We start from the raw sequence: 25814 nt of genomic DNA on the forward strand, positions 1-25814 counted from the left end.
AAGACATCTTTAGTCAGACTCCGCCAGAAGTTTCTGTATCATCCACACTTCAACTGGGCAGGATCTGGGTCTATTTCAGTCTATGAAGAACTAAAGTTCAAAGCAAATTTAATTTTGCTTATGGGTACATTGTCAAGTAACAATTCTTAATATCACATGCCTCATATGATCCATTTAAAACCACAGAGAATTACATTGTTTTGCGTGTCACTCTTCCTAGAGACAAAACAAATTTGAACAGCTAAAACATCTTGAAAATGCGCCAAGCTTATGAAGCTTTAATTTTTTGTACATATTCATGTCAAATGAAGTCACCTTCTGTACACCATTTCTTTTGCAAACTGGTCTTCTATTTCCTTTCATTTGACCTAGATCAGCTACGAGACCTAGAGAAGGAGGATTGAGCTGGCTTGTGAGTTCTCTTTGGAGACAGAGATCTTTCTCGTCTCCTATCTCTAGAAAGTGACCTGCTCCGGCTTTGGGGGCAGCTTTTCCTTGGAGATCTGCACTGAGGAGAAGGACTCCTTTACGGTAATCACCTCGAGGGCGACGACCCTAAAAGGGAGATGGGCCACGACATCGACTTCCTTTCTCACCATCTCGGTTCCACTCTTAAGCGGCAGCCACAAGTTCTTCCTTTTAGGCAGGGACAACATCTGCAGCATCTTGGGGATCATCAAGTTCAAGGAAAGCAAAACTAGGAGGGTTTCAAACAACCCACATATTTCAGAATGGTCCATAATAGTCAAAAAGCTTATTCTAATTCAGTTTTGCTCCCACTGTTTCCTAGATTACCTACCTTACAGCCCAATGGACAGGATCACCGTCCATGTACAGATCTTTGGTTCAAAAAGCCGAAGCTCAAATCCCCCCTGGCTCTGCTTCCGTAGATGCTGTCTATCCACAAAGTGGCTGATCTGGGCAATTCTTAATTGAAGCTTTCAGTCAGGTGAATCTAGGCAGCATAAAGTTAACAGTTAAAGCAAACCAAGACACAATTCAATACCAAATTTTGGATTATAACAACAAATAAATCATCATAATATCATAATACAGTGTTTGAGTACATAACTGTGTTGGTTTTTCTTGGCCTTTTTCATGCTGGATACTATGTTTTCAATAGAGGATCCAGAGAAATGCCTCGTAAATATCTGTGAGTGTAACTCCTTTGAAAGAATAGGCCAGTCTCACATCTAAGCCAACTTCAGACATTAATAAAGAATAATGTATAAAGGACAAACTACCATCAAAAGTCTCTGTCATTGCTACATTATAACAATGTAGTCACATAGACCGGCTGATAACCAATATTAGAATAAAATAAGATACTGATACAGTATTCTGCCATAGCCTAGGACATGAAACATCTTACTCAAAAGTCTTTTCCCTGCAAAATTTTACCAAATGTGTGTATAAGATAGAAGTTCATTTTACGTGGTTCAACAAAAATTCTCCCCAAGTAAAAGTAGGGGAAACTGGGTAGGGCATGCCATGTTAAATTTCAGCTTTGTTTCCCAGTGAAAAATAACCTTTCAAGCTCATGGCATATAATAGATAACCTTATCTTTACAGTCTTTTGAAATTGGATTTCAGGTTTTATTGACAGACTTGCTACAAAGAGTTTATGATAAATCTTCAGTTAATAGTCTTCTGAAGTTCCTGAATTTAAAAAAAAAAATAACCCTTCAAGAAGGATTCCTTTGAATAATGGGTATTTCTCGTTCATCTTGATTTTGAAGGCATTTTAAGATGATTTGGTAAATTATTCATATTTACTGCTGGATGCTGACACCTGGCAAATGTATAGCCGAAGTTATCAAGAGATTTACAATGAAATTTCACAGTAAGTCCTTAGGACCAGATAAAAATCATGGCTGTGTGGCTTTGATAAATGTAATAATTTTTCCTGATAATAATAATTATGGAAATAATTCACTACTCATTACCTGTTACCATCGAGCAAACAGCAAAGAAGAAATTAACCTTTGAACAGAATTAGATGAACATGAGAAAGCTCCATGCTATTGGGTGGAAATATTTGTACAGATGCTAATTGAGCATCTGGCATTTAAATTAAATGGCATAATAGTGTTTGTTCAGGCAAGGATGGAAAAGCACCACAAAACCCATTTTTTTTTTAACTTTTGTATAAGCTAAACATAAACAGGCTTGAATTTGTAAATGAGTTCTTACTTAGGCTGGAATCATGACAGTTATAGACCTACATTTATATGCGGTTATGGATATCAAGTTAACTGCATAATGTTGGCTATCAAAGAAACTCAGTGATAATTTCAACCAAAAAATACTCTGCATTCTTTCTCTGGAGGTTTGTTCAAGAAATAGTGAAGTTTATATTATTGGCCTTTTTAAAATGGCTGTACAACTGTTCATTTTTCACTAAGTTTGTTCCTTAACAATTATATTGTTTTTTCTAAGTGCTCTCTACCCTGTCTCATCTCCCTCACACCTTGACAAACTTCCCTTTTCTCACAACTCCCTTTCCCATGGTATTGTCCTTTTCTTCTGTTTTGTGAACCACTGAGTTTAAGCAGTGCTATCCATGTGATCATGAATGGGAAACTGTTCATTGGAGGTTGGTGGACTCATCACCAGGTACCCAACTAAAGTCAACAACTCCCTCTCCCCTAGCATCTTTCAATAGCCAACAGTTCACCATCTAGGGGTAAGACATGTCTCTAATCTCTAACTGACTGACTGTTGCCAGGCCCAGTGCAGCAGCCACAACTATTACAAGTTCATGACTGCAATAACTTTACTACACTTATAAGAAAACATTCTGTAGCTCTCCTTCCTTTCTTCTAGCTAAGATATTTTCTGAGCCTCGGAGTGTGCATTCAACAGTCACATATCCTAACCACTTTGTGCAGCTATGAATCTCTGTATTCAACATCGTTCACTGAAAAGAAAAGCTTCTCTGGCCAAGACTGAGAGCTACATTAATGTAGGGGTATGTACATAAATATTTAGAAGGCATTTTGACACCAACTCAATTTAGTAAAATAACAATAGTAAGCTTCCTCCTAAAGCTCATGATATGTCCCCAAATTTGAAATTTTAGCCAAGTTCTTGGAGGAAGTCACAAGAAGTTGTGGGATGTGTCTCAAAATCAGTGAGAGGTTGGTCACCCTCATGCCAGTCACACCATTATTGACCATTGAGCATAAAATTAAATATCTTTTTTTCCAGCCATTGATACTGTTTTTTGTTAGAAAATTTAAATTTAAACTCTCGCTCTTATGATTGAGTGGAAAATGTTTTAAATATTAAAGCCCATGTGTCCACTGGGTAATACTTTTTAAGTATTCTAAAGTCTCTCTGTGTAAGTAACTGTTTACACATAAAAACATCTGTTCCTTGACTATGTAAGCTCTTGCTTTGAAGGAAGGCTTAGAATATACAACAGTTAATATTAGGATTAGGTATAAGTAACAGATACCTACAAATTTGGTCTTTAATAAAATAGGGTCTCTTCTGTCACATGTTCAAGTCCATTAGCAATCAATAGCAGATAGGATTATATTTCTCTGAACCCACATTGCTTCCAATTTTGATCTCTCAGTCTAAGTGAGTGGCCTTCATTAGCTTGGCCCAAAATGGAGACATAGACGCACTCCGTGTGTATGTGTGTGTGCGTGTGCGTGGTGTGTGTGTAATGTGTATGTATGTGTATGTTGTGTATTTGTCTGTGTGTGTGCGTGTATATAAGGGACAAAATACCAATGTGTTCATTGTCTTCTGTAATAGATCTTCAACTTATATTTTGAGACAGGGTCTCTCATTCATCCTGGACCTCTCTGCTTTGGCCTCACTAAATGGACAGTAGGCTCCAGAAATCTACCCATCTCTGCCTCCCCACTGCTGAGATTACAAAGCATCTTTGTCCTCTAACATGCTTCTTATAATCTATTATCTGCCACCTTACTGCACACCACATTGTGAAGAACATAGCCAGAAAGCCATAGCCAGATAAAAGAGGGACTGATGAAGTCTTCATTTATATTTTCCTAAATTAAATTACACTTCCATAGAAAATGGAAGGTCATATATTAAGAATAGCAAGTTCCCTTGTCTTGCCCGGATTCCTTACCAATGTTTACATAACTGTATTTAAGTACAGACTTGATAAAGAAATTAATTTTTAAACAGAGTGGATAAAGTAATACAAAGAACGAAAGTTTCGGTGTCTAGGTTATCTTCAGATTCTTAAGATTTGTGGGAAATATGTGAAAGTATAAATTAGCTCTCAAACTTTCAAATGCTAATTCCTGATGTAAAACTCAGGGTTGTTACGGGTATAGTTTACCCATAACAATCATGAAATAAAGTAGGAATAAGCTAATATACCCGTTAGCAGTAAGTTATTTAAATGTTATACTTGAATGGTGAATACATCCCATTGTTTGTGGGAGCCTAATGCCTGAATATCTATACTAAATCATTATCTAGAGAGTTTATCTTTTTTAATTCTACAAAATCACTCTCCGAAATGTGCAAAGATACTGAGAGACAAAGAAATGAGCCCCTCTACAGTCAGATACATGGCTCATGGTTCCAGGAAGTAAAGAAATTACACATGGAGCTGCTTGAGAATGTCACATACAAAATTAGGAGGCTGGATTGGCAGCTGAGAACCAGATTATGGAGGGCCTTGAATTCAGGCCAAGAGTTATATTTGATTCTAACATACATTGGAAATGGTTATAGATGTTGAAGAATGTGATAAGTATGGGGTCTTATTTTATGAGTGCTATCTAGGAGCCAGCAGAAGGTGGAAGAAGCTCAGAGCCTAATGCAGCTTTCATAGTCCTTCAGGAGTAAGCTGGAGTCTAAACTTGCAGCTTTGGAGTTTAAAGCATGGTTACAGACAGGGGTACATTTGAAAGGGGAAAGAGAAAGAAGAAATTGAAAGACGGAGCATGTGCCATAGTCTATGTCACCCTCGTGGGAGAACAGAGCAGATGTTCAACACTTCCCAGTTCATTTGCTCTCTGGCTGTTCATAGCTCTAAATGTGTGTCACCTTTGCCTTCACCCTGCTGTAGACCAATCTAAACAGCTGAACAGTAGGTTCGAGCACACCTTCAGACTTGTACACTCTTGGTCTGGGCTTTCTGCTCCTTTCTTTACATATCCAAGTTTCTTTCATATCAGTGCTAGATGAAGACCCTTTGCTAACAGTCCTGTATATATAAGATGACTATGGGCTCCTCACATATCCATGGACAACTAATTCAAGGCCTGGGTCTCCAGTGAGGTCCCTCTTGCCCTTCTTTTTGTTGTGAGTCTGGTCTAGGTACAAGATGTATATCCTGAACATTTTACTGATATTAGGTGTGTGTGTGTGTGTGTGTGTGTGTGTGTGTGTGTGTGTGTGTGTGTGTAGAGGGGGGAAGAAGAGCAAACTCTTCAGTGTATGCACATGGAGGTCAGAGGGCAGCCTGCAGGAATCAATTTTTTTCCTTCCAGCATGGGTTCCTTGGATAGAATACTCTGGTGGTCAAACTTGTATGGAAAGCATTTTTACATGTTCAGCCAACTTGCCAGCCCCTCACGTGTATTCTGAGGATCCTTTTTGTCAACTCAAGTGACTTGGGCTTCCTGAACAAATGTCTTTACTGAGCCAATCACTGAAAAGATGTTACTTACTCAGATTAGGAAGGCTGAAGGTATTTCAGACCCATTTTCTGACCTTGTACGCTTAGGGATGTTAGACAAGTGTGATGTCATATATCTGTGCAATGTATAAGTCATCATTGAAGGTGTCAGATGTTAGGTGTAAGGGATACAAATGCAAAGGAATCCTACTAGAGTCTAGACAATAAACCACATGAGCTTCAGTAATAATTTCGAGCCTTGGAGTCAGTCTTGATTTAAGTCAGAATGCAAAATCAGATACAAACAAAATCAGGCACTAGACAAAGAAACAGACGGGAAAGTCCATGTGGAATTTTCAGAAGGAGTTATATTTACTAATTTTAAGAACAGACAAATATGAATAGAAACATGGATTAAGCTAACACTGGCTGCTTGTAGACTGGAATTAAATGTTAAGACTCATGAAGAATAAAACCTTTCAACAGTGTCAGTGACTGAGGCAATGAAAGAGACAGAAGCCAAAAGGACCATAACCTCTAAGGCTGTAGCTTATATGGCACAGTGAAAGAACAGGGTAGACAGGACTAAGGGGCACATTAAGAAGTAGAAGCAGAAGATGTGACTCGTGAAAAATAGAAAAAACAGAAAGCATCATGGGGTACTTAGAAAGGAGAACAGGGTGAAAAAATACTTTTGAGGTCTAAACATATGCATTAGTCTTTCCATAAAAGTGAAGCCAATAATATGTACTTTCTGTCCACTCCTGTCAGCTATGTAATGAACAGCAACAACATACAACTGTGTCAGTTTGTGGTTCTCTGGGTCTGGACTCAGTAAGTTATACAACTTTCTTTCATGCTACTCAGAGGTTGGTTAGATTTCTAGCTTCAACTAGTCGTCATTACACACTTGCCTACACACTTACTAGGTTTTAATGTAGATGAAAGTGTGCGATATGTAGTTGACTGAGACTGGTTTATTCCATTTAACAATGTCAAGGTCAATCCCTGGTGTATTTTGTATCATTTTAATGCCAAATAATAATAAAGCATGCAGATGCACTACACTTTCTTTATTCTTTCTTATGTTGATGGACATATAGATCCTTTATACTTCTCAGTTATTGAGATAATACTACATTATAAACCTTCACATGTAAGTTGTTACACAGTATATATTTTGATGGTTAGTCTTATCACCTTGACAGGATCTGGAATCAACTTAGAGATTCATTTCTAGATGAGTCTGTGAGGACTTTTCCAGGGAGAATTAAGTGAAGTGAGAAGATCCTCCTCTAGAGTAGGCAGAACCTTCTGCTAGAAAGCCCTTACGTAGAGAGAGACAAGGTAAAATTGGTGCTACTTACCTGCCTTTGCTTCATGCAAGGATGTGTGTTGCTGGTACTGGCTTCTGCTTCTGCCTCTGCCTCTGCCTCCACCTCTGCCGCCGCTGCCTCCTCCTCCTCCTCCTCCTCCTCCTCCTCCTCCTCCTCCTCCTCCTCCTCCTCTTCGTTCTCCTCCTCCTCCTTCTCCTTCTGCTTCTTTTTCTGCTTCTCCTTCTGCTCCTCCTCCTGCTTCTCCTTCTGCTCCTCCTTCTGCTTCTCCCTCTGCTTCTGCTTCTGCTGATGCTGGTGCTGCTGCTCTTGCTACTGGTGGTGGTGATGGTGGTGGTGGTGATGGTGAAGATGGTGTGATGACAATGGTGATGGCAACAACAACAATGATGATGGTAATGATGGTGATGATGATAATAACAATGATGATGGTACTGCTGCCTCATTTAGTGGCTAACATCAAAATCCAACTTCTTTGACATTCAAAACTGGACTAAAGACTGGTGACTCTCCAGCAATCTTCTAGCTTTAAAAAACAAAAGCAAAAACAAACAAACAAACAAAAAAAACCAGATTAGGACAGCTAATGAACACAGCTCTGTGGATTCAGTAGCAAAGCTTCACAACCTTTCTAGTGTTTAGATGACTATTGCCCGGCTACCCAACCTCCACCCCCATTGATTTTAAGCCACTTTAGTCAGTGATAGACAATATTAGTTAAAACATCTGTAATCAACTAAACACTTGGGCACACCTGTAAAGAATTTCCTTTATTAGATTATTTGAGGGGCAGGAAAGACTCACCCTAAACATGAGCTACACCGCTCACTGGCAAGTTCACTATTCTGTTGCTGAAGGGGATTCCAGTGCATACTAAAGACCAGAAGTCTGCTAGGACTTCCCTGGGACTCGACCACCAGATTGGGACTGCTGAGACATCCAGTCTCATAGACTGAACAACTACCAGATCCTTGGCTTTTCCATCTGGGAAGAGCCATTGTTGGACTGCTGATACCACAGACTACACACACACACACACACACACACACACACACACACACATTCTCTAATGAAACAGAACTAATAGAATAAGTTTGTGTGTGTGTGTGTGTGTGTGTGTGTGTGTGTGTGTGTGTGTGTGCAAAATGCACACATTAGTTATTGATTTTGTCACTCTGGGGAACCCTATTTAATATGTATGTTTATTATTCCTGTATAACTTCTTAGTGTGTAATTTCCAGATCACATGGTTAACTTAACCATTAACAACTATTAGACTAGTTTCTAAGGTGACTGCACTATTTTAAATGTGCACAATCAGTGTATGATTATTGCCAACATTACACTTAGGAGTGTTTCTCCTGGTGGGTGAGACTCAAACCTCCTACGTGAGAGGTGATACTGTGTACTTTGCTCACTTGCCATCTGTACTTCTCCAGAGAACTGTTTATCCAAAGATGTCTTTCAATGTTAGTTGGATTTTTTTCACATTATAGTTCTTTATACATTCTAGATACACAGTACTCTCCAGATAGATGATCTGAAATTGTCTTCTTCCACATTGAGCTTTCTAGGGGATGTGTAACAGAAATACAGCTTCACGCTTCTTCATTCCTTGGAAATGTAAGTTGAAAATATAGTTGTCCCTTAGTATGTGTTAGGGATTTGCTCCAGGCCTTTATAGGTATCATGACCTATGATTGATCGAGTCTGTTATATAAATTGGCATAGTATTTGTACACAACTGAGGAAAATCCTCCTGTAATATTGAAGATGATTTCTAGGCTACAACACCTAACACAATGTAAGTGATATGTAAACAGTTGTCACACAGTATTGCTTGGGGACTAGTGATTCTTACAAAAGTCTATACATGTTCATTGCAAAAGCAATTTTTTCAAAAGTTTTTAGTATATTGTTGATTCTAAACATGGAGCCAGGGCTCAAGAATGCAGATGGACAAGTGTACTATTTTAACCCCGTTGAATCATTTCCCCCCTTGTCAAAATTACTATACTGTAACCGTGTGAGTTTGTTTCCAGTTCTTCCCTGTAGATTCATCGGTTTATTTGTTGCTAAGCTTCACTGTCTTATTTGACATAATTTTGTGGCAAATTAAGTTTTGATGCCAGGAAGTAAGCTTTCTAACATTTGACTTATTTTGAAATATGATTCTGATTGTTCTGTTGCCCTTAAATTTAGGAATCAGATTTCACAATCTCTCCAAAAAAATCTTGTTGTGATTTATTAATAGAAAAAAATGATTTTTAAGAATATCCAAAAGTCGGTGATCTTTAGACATTAAATCTATCCATTTATAAAGATGACCACATCATAACCTTGTCTTCAGTAAGTGGTGTGAGTGGGTGCTCCATTCTAACTTCTAAGGAAATTAAGTCAGTGAGTTATCTATCTATACCTTCACCATCTTCTTTTATATTGGCAGTCTTCCTACTTACATTATGTCATTACCCAATGACATTTTTGAAGACTAAATATTGGAACTAATTCTGTCAGAAGTAGAATGCACATCACAAGTGAAATAACAATTTCAAACATCACCCTGCCTGAAAGCAAGCTCTTATTAGTGCTCCCATGCTAATTATCCTCAGGACTATAATTTTTTGACCCCATCCTCTCAAAGTGTCTCTTTCCATCCTTAATGGATGACCTCACTTCATGCATTATTAAATCCGAAGACCACAGTCCTCACCTTCCTACACCTCCTTCTCCATCCGTCTCCTTTCACCTCTGTTCTAGTAGAGAATGTTTTACTCCACCCAATAGGCTTATCTTCTCTTGCCCTCCAAAGATGCAAATTCCAAGCCATCTTTTTCCTCTCCTATGCCTTTCCTGCCTTTCTGTATTACAAAGCCATTCCAAGATAACACAAACTTTAGTATATCTTGTGCATATAATAAAATACACTTTTCTTTGATGATGACTCTTGATGGCCAACTTGGCAGAGTTCATAATTAGCTGAGGAGACTCTTGTGTGACAGAATTTTCCTGCGAAGACTAAATGCACATGCACACATAAAGTCTACACATTCCAGAAAAAAACCTACAACAGCCCAAAGTAATGATTGCATCTAAGTCCACTTTAGTGAACTGATGGGTTTACATTGTGGTTATTAGCAGGACCGTGGGTAAGTGGATGACTCAAAAGCAGCTATTTTCCTTAAAAGCCCACTCCAACACAGTTGACCACTCACAAAAACTCATCCCTGATGCTATCTGCAGAACTTGTCAATGGCCCAATAGGTCCAAGAATCTCCCTTAGGTATCTCACTGGGCAGAGTCTCAGAGCCTCAGGTCATCAGAAACTTCCAAAAAACAGGGACTCTATGCATCCACAAGAGCATTTACAGTCACCTATTCAGTAGAAAAGACACACCCTCTAAGTGGATGCCACCTTCCAACATGCATTCCAGATAGAAGAGGTCCCAGGAAAGAGTAATGCTGCTTGCCTTCCTGCCCTGCTTCTCCATGCACAGGTGCGTGTCACTATTGCTTCCATCCTCTGCTGACATCATATTAAGCTTGTTCAGCGTTTCAATTGAGACTCAAAAGAGATGACTCTTTGAGAAACTTCCAGGCATTTGGCAACAAAGCATCCAGCTTCATGGACAGAGTAAGCTGCAAATCTCTGCCTCTTAGCATACAAACAGCCCCTGTTGGACTACCTAACCCTATGTCATAAGCCAATCTAGTAAAACCCCTTTTACAACACATAGAAACTCTAGGGTTCTGTACCTCTGTAGTGTTCTGTCTAATATACCTTCTTTAAACTTTTGCCTCCAGTATACTTCCCAAGTCCTTGCCCTCTTACTGAACCAAGTTCCTATGCAAAGTTTTTGTATACGTTAGCTCCCTTCTTATATTTCCACTTTGCACTATGATTTCTCTCCATCACCACAAGGCTTATCTAACCACTAAAAACCATTCTTTGTTTAAAACTAAAAAAGGCAATGCCTTCACTTTGTCATTCAATCTGATTTGATGCCATTGAAAGCCCGTGTCAGGACTGGAGAGATAGCTTGTGGTTAAGAGCACTTAACTCTTCCAGAGGACCTGAATTCAAAGCTCAACATCTACACGTTGGCTGACAACTATCTGTAGCTCCAGTTTCAGGGGCTCTGATGCCTTCTTCTGGTCTCTGTAAACATACATTTGGTGCACAGATATAACACCCAGACACACAAAATTAAATTTAAAGAAAAAAAAGAAAACTGAAAACCGTCATCCATTTTCTCATTTTTGAAATATTCCTATCTTTTAGAACCTGGAAGAACTTTGACCAGTTTTTTATTTTGTTTTGTTTTGGGTTTTTTTGTTGTTGTTGTTGTTTGGTTGGTTGGTTTGTTTTGGTGGTGGTGGAATTTTGTTTGGGTTTCTTTTTTTTTTTTTTTCTTCCTCCCTTGTTCTGACCCTGGAGTCTATTTTCTCCTGGTCTATTCGTGTATACCTCTGCTTGTGATCTTCCTGGACTCTGTGTTACTCTTATCTGTTTACATTCTTTTTTAGGGTACCTTATTTCTCTCAACAGTTTTCATTCTACACTGGCACCACTGTTTCTCAGACATATTGTCTTCTTCTCAGGCATCCTTCTTTAAGAACTCATCCAGTGTCAAGAATACTGGCCTAATTTTATAACTCAGTTCCATAACTTTTTTAGAGAAGAGTTATGCATACATATTGATTAAATTCTCAGTGACTCATTTTGCCAACTTACAAAATACCGATGCCTAAGTACCAATTTCAGAAGATATAATTAAATGTTAATATATAAAGTTATTAGACCCATAACTGGTACATAGAAAGCTATCAGAAAGAGCTCTCTGTAGTTATAGCCTTATTATTTTCATTATTAACAGTTACATAGCTAAATGATGAAATCAAACAAGGTGCCCAATAAGAGGAATGGATGAGGGAATTGTATATGTACATGCAATGGAATTATTTTGTGGTCTTAAAGAACAAAATTATAAAATTTGCAAGAAAGTGGATGTAACTGGAGATAATAACATTAAGGTCATTAAGCCAGTTTCGGAAAGAAATACCATATTTTCTCTCATTTCTAATTTCCCTCACATCATTCCTAAATCTCATATAGGTATATAAAGTCATACACACACACACACACACACACACACACACACACACACACGTAAATGTATATGACATGGATGTAGAGGTAAAATTATTTGGGGCACGGAGAAAACTACCAGCAGAAGGATGAGTGACAGGAGCTCAGGAGCAATGAATAAGGATATGCTGTGCCTCAAAATACAAAAAAAAAAAAAAAAAAAAAAAAAAAAAAAAAAAAAAAAAAAAAAAAAAAAAAACCTTCTAAATAAATAAACAAGCTATTTAGCAAAGGACATGCTACACATACCAGGGAAGATGTGATGCTCAAAATAGAAAACTGAGACCGTGAATCGGGAGGAAGAGATGTGACCTTCTATAAAGAAGTTGGTGTGACTTCAGTGGGACCACTGGAGAATTCGGTAATTAATATAAGAAACAGATCCAATGGCCCACAGTCAAACATCAGCAAACTCTAGGAGTCTTTCGATGGTGTTAGGGGAGGGCTTGTGGCCCTGAAGCACATAGGACTTCCATAGGAAGACCAACAGAGTCAACTCACTTGTACCACTGGGGACTCTAAGAGATGGAACCACCAACCAAAGAGCATGCATGGGCTAAACGTAGGCCTCGCACACATTTGTGCCAGATACGCAGCTTGGTCTTCATGTGGGTTCCCTAACAATTGGAGTAGGAGCTATCCCTGATTCTGTTGCCTGACATTCGATCCCTTTCCCCTACCTGGACTGCCAGGTTGGGCCTCAGTCCTTAATCCTACTGGGACTAGATGTCCCAAGGTTGGGTGGAACACAAGGGGATCTCTCCCCTCTCTGAGGAAAAGAGGAAAGGGTAGTAGGAGAGGGATTTGTAAGTGTGGGACTGGAAGGAGAGGAAGAAGGGGGGATGTGACTTGGTTGTAATGTGAAAACAATAATGGGGAAAAAAACAAGAAAAGAAGTAATGTGATTAAACCCCTCCCTCTCTGTTGTCTACCCACAGTGAATATCACCTTACTCTCCTAGATCTTGAAAACAACTCTCACCATCTTAGTTCTCCCGAGCTTTTTCTTCCCTTGCTTTACAGAATAGCCTAGTGTGTCTTTAGCTTTTCCATCTGTTAAATTACTTAGAATGCATTCCCAGAAGTGTAATGGCTAGGTCAATAAGAATAAACATTTTAATGTTTCTTGACAGAATATTTATGCATGTTTTCTGTAAGTGCTGAACCAATCCACGTTGCTGCCAGCCAAGTGAATGTGCTTCAGCAGTCTTACCTGCACTGGTTATGACTTAGAAGAAAGTATTTATCACTTGTTTAGTGTGCCTTGTGATGAGGCCATAAACTGTGGTCACTATCTGAGTAACAGAGCAAATTCAAGTTATCTATGTCAGAAACAGGACTATCCTGATAGGACCCTTTGAACAATCTGGATAACCTTTTCTAGAAAGGACTTTTAGAAAGCTAATTTAGCTCAAAGTTCACAACCCAGTGACAATGTGGCCAAACATACATGGATAAATTATCTTTCAAATTGCTTCTTTATATGGGGCAAAGTTGTATTGAATTTACATATATATCCTCACATGATACACATGGTATTCTTGGAGATATGGCTTTGTGATCTTTTTTTTTTTTTTTAAGAACCTTGTTATGGATATTAGAAGAAAAGAATAAACTTGAACTTGAGAAGACTTGCCATTTTCTAGGCATTTAAACAGTTTTCTATCCTTATGAGAAAAATAGTAATACCTACTGTGGCAGTGTAATGTGATAGTTGAGTAAAATAGTGTAGACCAGTGCTTGAAACATGTTTCTTCACTGGTGGTTTTGGGGTATGTTCTCTCTTAGGGCTCTGTCTTTTCTCTAGAGCTCTGTTAGACAAAAGTGGAAAATGCATAGCCTGGCTTGATTTCTGAGTAGGTGAGAAAATAAGGATCATAAACTTTTCCTATTTCACATTGGCAAAGCAATATAGCCCTGTCCTCACATTTGCATATAGAGGGTTGTCAGCTCTGCAATTTGTCAGCAAACTTCCTGTGATCCAGTAGCTTGGGTTAAATGTGTTTATTCAACTGAAACAGATTTATAGACCATGGAAAATCCATCAGTGATGAGCGTTTTTTTTTTTTTTTTTTTTTTTTTTTTTTTCAGACAGAGGAAAATGCAAGCATAGGTGTCTTCAAAATAATACTTTCAAAGCAACTTTAGGAAAACAAATAAGAGAAGGGATTAGAAAATAATTGAATATATCTTTTACTCTTACTCTGTCTGATAAAACCCAACACAGGCCAGACCATACTGACTTCATACAGTCTGTATTGTTCTTTCAGTGAGTGATAATCTTTATCTTTTGAGTATTCCCATTGTCATAGGACACATCATTCATAAAGCTTAGATGAAAAGCTGGTGAATATCAATTTTCTGCATTTCTGTTTTGTGCATCCAAGTGAGTCCAAATGAGGTACAGAAGAAAATGGCTAACACGATCAGCTGTATGGGCAAGTTCTGGATTTGACTGAGAGTCCCTACCTCAATGAATAAAGTAGAAGACATCAACCTTGGGACTTCAAATGCATGTGCAGGCCAGTTCACCTGTACATATGCAAAATATGAATATGTACACTTCAATGAATGCCACACTCACAAAAATGGATAAAGGAAACAACAATAGAAATTTCTATGTCATGAGTTGTTCATGTATAAAATATAACACAGATGTTAAATTTTAATTTTAAAAATCAGTCATGTTGTTAAAAACCTCTATTGCATTAGGATAAATGTAGCCCTTACATAAAATTATATTTAATCAGTATCTCAGGGGCTAGACAACTGGATCAGTGGTTAAGAGTTCTTTCTGCTCTTGTAGAGACTATAATTTTGTTCCCATCAGGATCGATGTTTGGTTGCCCACAACTGTCTATAACTCCAGATCCAGGAGATATAACGTCTAACCTTCATGAACACCTGAACACACATAAACACCTATACATATAAACAATATAAATAAATCTTTAAAAACATATAGTATATGAAGCTTGCTCTTCCAACTGTGCAAAAGAAGCTCATAGGAAAACCTTATCGCTGAAATGAAATAAAATCTGGCTAAAAATTAACCAGCTACATGAAGCTTTGCCAACATTATTTTAAGATCCAAGATTGAAGAAAGATGCACTGGTGTGAATTTTACATTCCCCGCTGTTCTTTTCCCTTAATGTCTTTGATTACCTTAAAGGAGACAGAGGTTCGTGTGTGCAAAAATTGAGCACACATAAGTAACTAAAGAGCAAAGCAAAACTTCAGAACTCTGAGAACTTATCAGATCAAGAAAGAGAGTAAGTGGATCTCCAGGCTACCCCGGGGCTCAGAGTGTCAAGGTCTCAGAAAGGACTAAGGAGCAAAAATCAAGCATTTCTATCCTGATCTCAGCTTGGATTGTCTGCTGAATCCTGGGCAGTTCAGGTCATAGTAACTAAGTCTGCAGAAACTAACACTGAAGTCTTGAAGATCAAAGAGGAGTTTAAGGAAAACATGGTATCATGGACTCCAAAATTGGATGTTATGATCTGACTATCAGGAAAAACTCTTGTTAAGACTCCAGAATTACAGTTGGATCTAAGCAGGTGCTAATTCAATTTGAAACAGATCAATCCCCAAGTTGATAGAAATAGATTATGATTTCAATCTACATTGTGTGCCCAAAGTAAAACATGGTCAATCGTGGATGATATATTTTCCAGGACCCAAAAAGTTTTCATAATTAAGACTTAATCTTGCATGGAACAGTCACACACACACACACACACACTCACAGGAACACCAAGATTAAGTGAGAATAAGAAACTAACAAATATATAGATGTTAGAGTAATTTAACACAAACTTCACATATATTTGATCTTCATGTTTAAATCATCATGTCTGTTTGATTATCTACTTCAGAAATACAGCAGATAACATGTAAATTATCTTCTATATAAAAATTCCAATGGAGCTAGAGATATGACTTGGTGATTATGAACATTTATTGATCTGGCAAAGGACCTGGGTTTGGGTCCCAGAACCCATCTCAGATGGCTTACAACCATCTATAACTAGTACCAGTGTATGCAGCTCCTTCTTCTGGATACCATGGGCACTGGCATTCATGGAGAATACATACATATAAGCTGTCAGAGCACTTACACATATTAAATAAATAAAGTCTTTTAAAATCAAATAAGGGGCTCAAAAAATAGGTTAGTGGCTGAAATATAAAGGAGAGGGGCATCTAAGGTGAGAAAGGAGGGAGAAGATAGACTAAGACAGGGAGTCAGGGTAGAAAAGAAGAAGAGGAAGAAGAAAATGTATTCCTAACAGTCTCCAGAATGATGTGTCTGCCCAAATCTACTCAATCAGAAAACAAGGAGGGAATTCAGCACACTTACCTGCCTGTTCTCTTTGAGAAAAGACCAGTGTTATAAGATGTTTTGGAGTCGGAATAAATGGAGTAGAGAAACATTGGGAAATATCTACTATGTGTTCAAAAAGAAACTAAAGATAATTTGTGTGGTCAAGGGTCTCTTAGCCTGAAATCTGTGAAGCAGATGAAGGATGCGGATTTGGGGAATCTTACATAAAACTTGGTGTTCTGCACACTTATCCATTTAAAAAGCAACACGTGATATTTGGAGTTTACAGAAATTTAGAGAAATTATTATTTAGTTTACCGTATTTAAAGATATTCTGTGCTAAATCATATGAGAATATATTTGTTTGTGTTTGTGTATGTTCACATACATACATAGGTATACTGAATATATTTTTGTCAACTTCACTGGGAAAAAAAAAAAAACCTCAGCTGAAGAATTGTCTCCATCAGAGTGGTCCATTGGCAAGTCTATGGAGCATTTTTTTTTGATTGATGATTGATGTGGGGAGGGTCCAGCCCACTGTAGGTAGTCCTGAGCTGTATGACAAAAGCAGGCTGAGCAAACCTTGGAAAACAATCCATCAAAAAGTATCTTCCATGGCCTCTGTTTTAGTTTCTGAATCTGTGGTAGTTGAGTAGGGGATACGGTGGATGCGATTCTAATGTATTGTATGTATGTATTAAATTCTCAAAGAATGAACGTGTGTGTGTGTGTGTGTGTGTGTGTGTGTGTGTGTGTGTGTGTGTGTGTGTAAAATAAATGAACAAAAAGTAACATAGAGACGTGTACTGGTGACAATCCTCTATTCTTGCAGAAAATAGGAACATCAATCTTTGGGGTTACAATCCGGCCATACTTTGTTCTCAAAAACTAACTTTATAAACCATACTTCTAAACAACCTGATTGAAGGAGAGTGCATCAGATGTAGTAATGCTTCTAGAATGCTCTCATTTCTTTTGGGCTCCAACATAAGCAGTGCACAGCCATGATCCATTTCCTAAGGCAATCAGTGTTGCTGGCCAGATTTCCATATGGTCTCTGATAGCCTAGCAGAGTGTGTGGTTAAGATGAAACAGCCTCACAGGCCTTGCTTCCATGAGCACAGAAGGGGCATCAGGTATGTAAACCTGTACTCACAGTGGCTCTCCTGTCTGTAAACCACAAACGATCTGTCTGGGTGATCAAGTTTATAAGCACTCCACAATGTATGTATCTAAGTAAACAAGAAAGGGAAAATACTATTATACTACAATTATTATTTCTTTCTGGGGTTGACCAAGAAAGTAACTGGGTACAATACAGCCTCCCTCTAGGTATAGTTTGTTTTCCTTTCTGTGATTTCTTTCTGTTTTCACTTTTGCTAATATCTGTTTCTATGGTTAAGATGTGAAAGGTGGGTTGTTCCCAAGAAATCTTAATAACACAAATTCACTTTGCCTTTATTGATTTATTGGATGAAACTTCTCTCTGTTGAGGGGATCCCTCCCACCTGAGTGTTGACAGTTATCATACTGAGAAGATATGCTGACCTCACCAGTGTGGATCTCTTTCCTACGTCCTCTTCACTCTCACCCCAATCTCCTCCTAAAACACATCCATTTGCTAAGATACAGGAGAAAGTAAAGCTCTCTTATCATAGTTGTCTTTGCCATTTCAAATTGTTGTTTCCTCTTTCCAGTGGCTACCTTTGTCTGTATTCTGTCTTATATGTAAGGATGTGTGTGTGTGTGTGTGTGTGTGTGTGTGTTGATATGTGTCCTAATTCCCTGTACATTCCTTGCAAGTAAGGTAAGATCATGCTTTTGTTCAGAAGTCCCAACAGCTTTCAAAGAATAGAATGACAAAAAATGGAATAGAGGGCAGGGCTAAAAGCCCTAACCCTGTACAATGGGGCTTTCCTTCTCTATTTTATGGTATATAGCTCTACCAAAACGTAAAAGCAGCCAATTGGCGGTCAACATGAAGATGCATACTTGGCCAAAGTTTTGGGAATGAGTAACTAAGTTTTGAATCCTGAATAGGCCATGTTTATCAAGCCTGTCCTGGCTGCCCCCTAAGCTCAGAGAGCATCATCTCGGTATAAAAAAAAAAAAAAGTTAGAGCCAGAGGATAGGGGAGGAAGCCTATGAAATTCTGTCTTCTGGACATAAGACCATTGACTCATGAACTCACACCAGATATGGTTCCCTTTCAAATCCTGCACCAGACCTATCCAGTCAGAATCTTGGCATACCTACAGGATATGCTCTCTCCTCCCATCCCTCACTGAGGAGCTACTGGTAGGTAATACTTGCTGCAGGAGGAAGACTCGTTCTTTGAGAATGGATGCTTCCACTGGTGGGGTTCCTACCAGTTTACTACTGGATGTTTACTACTGGATGTATACACTGTTATATGTAGGGACATATGGGCAACACCAGTTGAACCAAATGAGATATATTTTTTTAAGACATAAAGTTAGGAAGAGGGCATGTCGGAAGGGATATGGTAGGGAGAAGCTGAAAGAGGGGAATAGGGCTGAATATGATCTTTCTTATATCCTATCCCATATACATGTATAGGATTCCCAAGAATAAAGGCAGATTATAAATTGTAAGACAAAGTAGCAACCATTGTTGAGCAACCTTTCTCCCTGAAACAGAGGGAATTAATACATTCAGGCTTTCCTAGTCAGCAGAAGTGATGTTAGGAGGAGACCAGGGAAATGGGGATTGGATCTAGAGCAAGTTAGGTGTAGAAAGGGGTGTAGATTACATATGATCAAGATATATCTTATGCATGTATAAAATCCTCCAAGAATGAATGAAAAGTAGTATATTTATTAAAGCCTACCATTCATAAATAGTAATAAAATAGCTGAAGATGAGAATCCCAGTGTGTGAGAAGGAGACTGGGCCCGTGAAGCCTGCAAATTATCAGGGTGAAGATGTTAGGATTATTCTCTAAGACAATGCTACACTTACCAGCAGCCTACACACATCCTCCCATGTGCTTTCAATTACTTCTAGACCACTTATAATTCCCAGTGCTATGCAAATCTATGCAAATAGCTGTTACACTGAGCTGTTTAGGGAATAAGAGCAAAAGCGAAGCTGGCATGTGCTCCCCACACAGGCATTCTCCCTTAAAGATGCAGAGCAAGTGTTGACTCTAGCATAGTTTAGCTTTCGACTTGGCTCTTAGACAGCACAAAATATGATTGTTTACTACTGCCAGTTAGTATTTTAAAAGGTATATACACTTTCAGTGATAATTATGTTTTTAATTTTTATTTCTCTGTTAAAGAATTGTGAAAAACATGCATTAATTAGACATTACACAGGACAGATTCATTTATATATTTCTTGTGTTTTGCATATTTATGTGCATGTATGTATGTGAATGTGCGAGAGAATATGTCTGTATATGAATATAATGTACACATATGTGCTGTATGTGCATATGTGCATATTGGTCATCTCCACAATGTCATATGTGGAGATCAGAGGACAATTTGTGAAAGTTCTTCTACCGTGTGGGTTCTGAAAATTATACTCAGACCCTCAGAGGAGTAGTAAACTCCTCTGTTGTTGAAATTTTGCTGGTCCTAATGCCCAGTTTATAATGTAAGTAACTGACATATTTACTGGCATCCTGTTGGAGACAATAGTACAAGAATCAAGTTATTTATTAGGCACAATATGATTTTTTTCTTTATAGAAGGAAAAAGTAATTAGCACTGTCTTAGACAAACCAGAATGTTTTAATAGTTATTTTTTAAGCGTAGTAATTTATGAACTATTTTACAAAAGTAGATAATTTTACTTGTAACCATTCATGAACCAGTTTTAAATTAAATAAATAAAAATATGTTAGACATATAAGAAAGAATTTCTAAATGTATATTAACAAGAATTCTGGAATCCATGAGGCTAAAAGATATTTACTACATATAGTGCATAATAAAACTTGCTATAGTCAAATAAATTAGGAAGATTTTCACTTAAAGTTTAAAACAAAGTATTCAGAATGTCCCAAAGACATACGTATTGAGGAACATTGGCATTATAATTTTAGAGGGGGCTAGCAAGATATCTCAGTGGGTAAATTCACTTGCTACCAAGCCTGCTGACCTTAGTTGCATCTCCAGGACCCACATATTGATAGAAGATAAATCAACCCCTCTAAGTTGTCCTCAGATCCACACTTGCGGGCTGGGGCATATGTGTTTTCACACCTGTAGACACATACTAACACACAAATAATAAATGTAATTTTTTTTTTACTTTAAAGGAAAAATAAATTTCTAGGAAATGGCATGCAGTATTTCTTCAATTTTTATTTCTACAATACATGCACTGGCATGACCCACAAAAAAAAAAGTTAAAATAATAGTGTGCTCACACAGTGGCTTCGTTTTCCAATTCCTAGAATTTAAAATGAATGGTAACTTGATCATTAAGATCTGATGCTTCACTGTGTGCTTTGGAAGCCATGTGGTTTTTTTTTTTTTTTTTGGTTTTGTTTTTAATTACAATAACATACATGTGGGAAGTGGTGTGTGCACATGAATGCAGGTGCCTGAGGAGACCAAAAACATAGGATCTCCTGGAGCTGGAGTGACAGATGGGCACTGGGCACTGAACTGAGGTCCTCTGTAATTGTAGTATGAACTCTTCATCTCTGAGCCATCTCTCCAAATCCCAGAGATCAGATTTTTATGACACATTGTGCTGGCTAGACACAAGACAGAGTCCTCTAGAAAGAGATGTCAGTTGAAGAGTTGCCTCCATCAGATTGACCCATGGTATGTCTATGGGTATTTTCTTACTGGTGATTGATATGGGAGAGCCCAGCCCACTGTGGGTAGTACCAACCCTAAGCAGCTGGTCTTAGGGTGTACAAGAAAGAATGTTGAGAAAGCCATGGGAGAGCAAGCCAGTAATCAACATTTCTCTATGGTCTCTGGTTGGTCTTTATCCAGCTTCCTGCCTCCAGTTCCTGCCTCAACTTCCCTTCATGATGGACTGCAAGCTATAAGAAGAACTAAATCCTTTCCTCCTCAAAGTTCTTCAGTTGTGGTAATTATCACAGAAAGAGGAGTCTTACTACGACACATATATTTTGCTATTTTTTTCAAGATACATACATTTTGGTTGTAACACCATTTGTACAAAGAAAGGAATTTTTAAAGGCTTAAATTTCATTCTCTAAGTGAAGCAAACATGTATTCTAAAATCCAAGTTATATGCACTTGGTCCCCTTTCTCAATATTGTTTATCCTCCATAGTCGCTAACCATAAATTCCAGTCTTACACCTTGCCACAGTAGGCACCACTGTTACATCCAAAACCTCTATACAGTTCCCCCTCCCTTCACACAGTAATTACCAATTGACTGATCTGAGAAAAGGATGCCAGAACCAGGAGAGAGTGGGCTTTTTGCAACTAGGACTTGGGAGATGAAAGGTTTCTGTTGCTGTTGCTGTATCTTCACTTTACTTTGAAAAACAATGTGACTTTCTGGTCTTCAGATTTTGTTTTGATGGTAGGGATTCATTTTTCAAAGTTCCACAAAGTGACCCCACAAGAGAGAAGAGTCTTAGGTGTGGGAAATGTTGGGTTCCTGCTGTGATGACAGTTGACCTGGTGTCTGTAGAGCATTCTGTCTCCTCTCACCCCACCGACATCACAGCTGACCTCTGCTGTTCTCACACCAGCTGCATCTGAAGAGGTTTTTTTTTTCCCTCTCTTTCTGTATTACTCAGTTTTGCTTAGAACAATCCACAGGAGACTAGTTAAGAATAACCTTTAACAATAAGCAGGCTCGATCCCTAGGAAAAACAAGGAGATGTTTATCAGAGGTAAAATATTCTCTTAATGCTAAACTAAGTTAACAAGGGGGGATTTAAAGATGAGTTATTTTCAAAGATACTTAAACACCAATCTTGAAGTTTCAGAACAATATTTAACAATTTATTTTAATTTTAGTTATATGTACGTGGGTGTGTCTATGTGTGGTTATATGCACATGAGTGCAACGCCCATGGAAGTCAGTAGGGGGCATCTAATCCCCTGATGCTGGAGTTTTAGGCAGCTCTGAGCTGCCTGATGTGAATTCTGGAAATGTAACTCTGATCCTCTCCAAGAAGTGCCAGCACACTTAAGCACGGAGACATTTCTTCAGCCCTTCTAAACATTTCAATCCTAATCATTTAGGAAATCCAGACAATATTCCAGAAAATGCAATAAGCCTTTTGACAGTAATAGAATTGTTTATGCTGAGTAATTTAGAAATTACCGAAGTACCCATGTTGGACACATGTTGCACTAACATGCATGAGCAACAGAGACACTTCTATTTCAGAAACCCGATACACAAGTCACGGTCCAATTCAGATTTCCATTCACAGACAGGCAATGCATGTGACATGAAAAGTATCTGGAGTAGTACACATTTTGCTCTTGTTTTGTATCATTTGTGAAAAAATATTTACAACAAAGTTGAGTACATGCTAAGGCTTCAGTACTCTCAATTGAACTTGTAAAGTTGGACTAAGTGACATGAAAGTATAAAACCTTAAAAAACAGTTAAAATGCAACAATTTGGAGAATACTTCTTTGGAAATCTCTATCTTGGGTTATTTTTAACCTACTGTATCACTTCAGGCTCATAAAGAAAAAGAATGGCACACTTAAAGAGCTTGGTGGGAAACAATTTAATGGAAGATTTGTTTCTGGAAGAATAGACAAGTCCCTCAGGAGAAAACTAAAGAGGATTATAGCACAGTATGTAAGGCCACAGAGGGTACTGCTACTCATTTCAAACCTAAAGAGAACTGTGATAGTTTTAATTGTCAACTTAATGCAATCTAGAATCAGTCACCTGGGAAGAGAGACTTAATAAAGGACTATCTCCATTGGGTGGGCTTGTGATCATATCTGTGGGTGACTGTCTTAAGTTAATTGACATGGTAAAACCCAACCAACTCTGGGTAGCACTATACCCTAGGCAGGGTTTCTGAACTGTCTAAGAAAGCATAGCGTGAACTGAAGACAAATAAGCAAGCAAGCAAGGGAAGTATAGATGCATTTATTTCTCTCTGCTATTGACTCTGAGTGTGATTTGAGTAGCGATTTGAAGTTCCCTTCTTGTCTTTCTCGCCGTGACAGACTGTAACCTGGAATTGTGAGCTGAAATAAACCTCTTTCTTCCCTAAGATAACTTTGTCAGCATACTTTATCACATCAACAGAAATGAAACCAGGACCAAAATGAACAACTACCAGCTGAAGAGCAGTAGCCATGCAGGAAGGGCTGGACTGCACACTTCTGGGAGCTACTACTAGATTGGGGTCACCATCTCCTGATAGAGCTTATTACAAATCCAAATTCTTGATCTTCACTCCGCACACGTGGGGACAGAAAATTGGAGGGTATAATTCAGAGTCTGTTTAAAAGAATCAAAATGTTCAGGTAATTCTGAGGTGTGTATGTTCAAGTTTAAGAATCGCCATAGTGTTCTACTACTTTGAAAACCATGATTATGGCAACTCTTATTCAAAAATACATTTAACTGGAGGCTGGCTTCCAATTTCAGAGGTTCAGTCCATTATCATCATGGTGGGGAGCATGGCAGCACGCATGGTATTGAAACAGTAGCTAAGAACTACATCCTCTTCTGTAAGCAGAGAGAAAAACATAAGGCTTGGCATGGACTTTTGAAAGCTCAAAGCCCATCCCCACAAACACACTTTCTCCAACAAGGCCACACCTCTTAACACTCCGAATCATTCCCAATAGTGTCACTCCCTGATGACTAAGCATTCAAATATAGGACCCTGTGGGGGCCATTCTTATTCAAGCAATTTCAAGGACCATGGTATAAGAAAAACACAGTCACATCCAAACCCATGGTGAGGCAGAAAAGGATGAGATACGTAAAAAAACACTGGCATCTTTACAAATACCCTTCTGTGTGTTTTTCACTAGCCAAAGGAAATGAGAACAATGAGCCAGAAGTGAAGCCAGGTGTTGAGATATAAATGACATCTTACTAGAACAGGGACAGGGACTGTAGCAGCAGCTGTGGGGTTAGGGGTGGGATGAGATGAGACTCATTCATAGACCATACACATGTCACTCAAAGACCATAGACGTGTCATTCAATGGAAGTTGGACTTTAAAATCATGTCATTCTCTGAACTAAGATGAGTGTTCTCAATCTCATTACATGGCTCAGTCAGCAGAGTCTTTTGATCACAGGCCTGAGGACCTGAGTTCAAACACAGATTCCCACAGGAAGGCCAGAGAGAATTTACTTCAGAAAGTAGTCTTCGGCCCTCCACTTGGGTGCCATGGCATGTACGTGTTTACATACATAACAATTGTTGAAAGCCCCACCCATAATCTGCATCTGAAATTTTCTTTTGCCTCACTACATTGGTGTTACTAGTTACAAAGGACTTTTAAGACTCTTACCTTGCAGGTGCAGGAAGAAATTAATACTCAGGATGTTGAAGTAATTTATTGACAGCTCCCCCAGTCAGTCAGTGATCGAGTTGGGATACAAATACAGACCACCTTTGTTCAGCAGCCAATACTATTGAAGACCCCCAAACTCGGGAGACCCTTCCTCAAGTCTCAGGAAATCACAACCACCCAAAGATCACAAGAAACCATACCTGGATGCAATCAGCAGAGGCTTTATTAGGGAAGTTGGCCGGCCAAGGTCAAACCACGAGCTCTCTCAAGAGCAGAGTTTGACCTCGAGTGTCGGTCTAAGGGGTCTTTTAAAGAGAAAAACTGCAAACCAGGGGAGTGAGGAGTGGGTGAGGGGTTGCCAAGGATACATAACATAAGAATAGCGAAACATTCCAGAGAAACCCACCCTGAATGGTTAATAGCCATGGAAATTACTCATTCTTCTTCTCAAAAATGTGATTTTACTATATCACTGCCCTACCCTGTCAACTATCTATTAACTATTTCTCACTAGCTCCAGCCATAGAACCACAGCCCTGTCATTGTGTTTTTACCACCTGAATGACTTTCATTCTTTACAGCCAGTTCCTGAAACTGGCCTGGCTTGTTTCAGAGAAAAGTTTCCATGTCCCTAAAAGAACTTAAAAAGCATCTATATATGTATATATTCTATAAAAATGATTTTTATAATTTTTCATTTTTCACTATGTCCATGACACAATAGTAGTAGTTACATCAAAATAACCAAACCATGCCATGCATAATCAATTCATACTATTGTGTTCAGAGGTTGGACTGAGTCTCTCACCCTTTCATAAAATGACTCAGTTTTTATAGCAGGGTCGCAATTACATTGTCATAGAAGAGATAAGAGGGTCAAGACTTTAAAAGGAACTCTGTGGTC

At 38.5% G+C, this 25814-nt stretch overlaps 1 pseudogene; it reads right to left on the reverse strand.

Annotated features, from left to right (window-relative positions):
• Positions 1-337: 337 nt before the first annotated feature.
• On the reverse strand, positions 338-1956 carry LOC117715678 (serine/arginine-rich splicing factor 3 pseudogene; annotated as a pseudogene).
• Positions 1957-25814: the final 23858 nt, after the last annotated feature.

This window comes from Arvicanthis niloticus, chromosome 9 (assembly GCF_011762505.2).
Source record: "Arvicanthis niloticus isolate mArvNil1 chromosome 9, mArvNil1.pat.X, whole genome shotgun sequence".
NCBI classification, from domain to species: Eukaryota; Metazoa; Chordata; class Mammalia; order Rodentia; family Muridae; genus Arvicanthis; species Arvicanthis niloticus.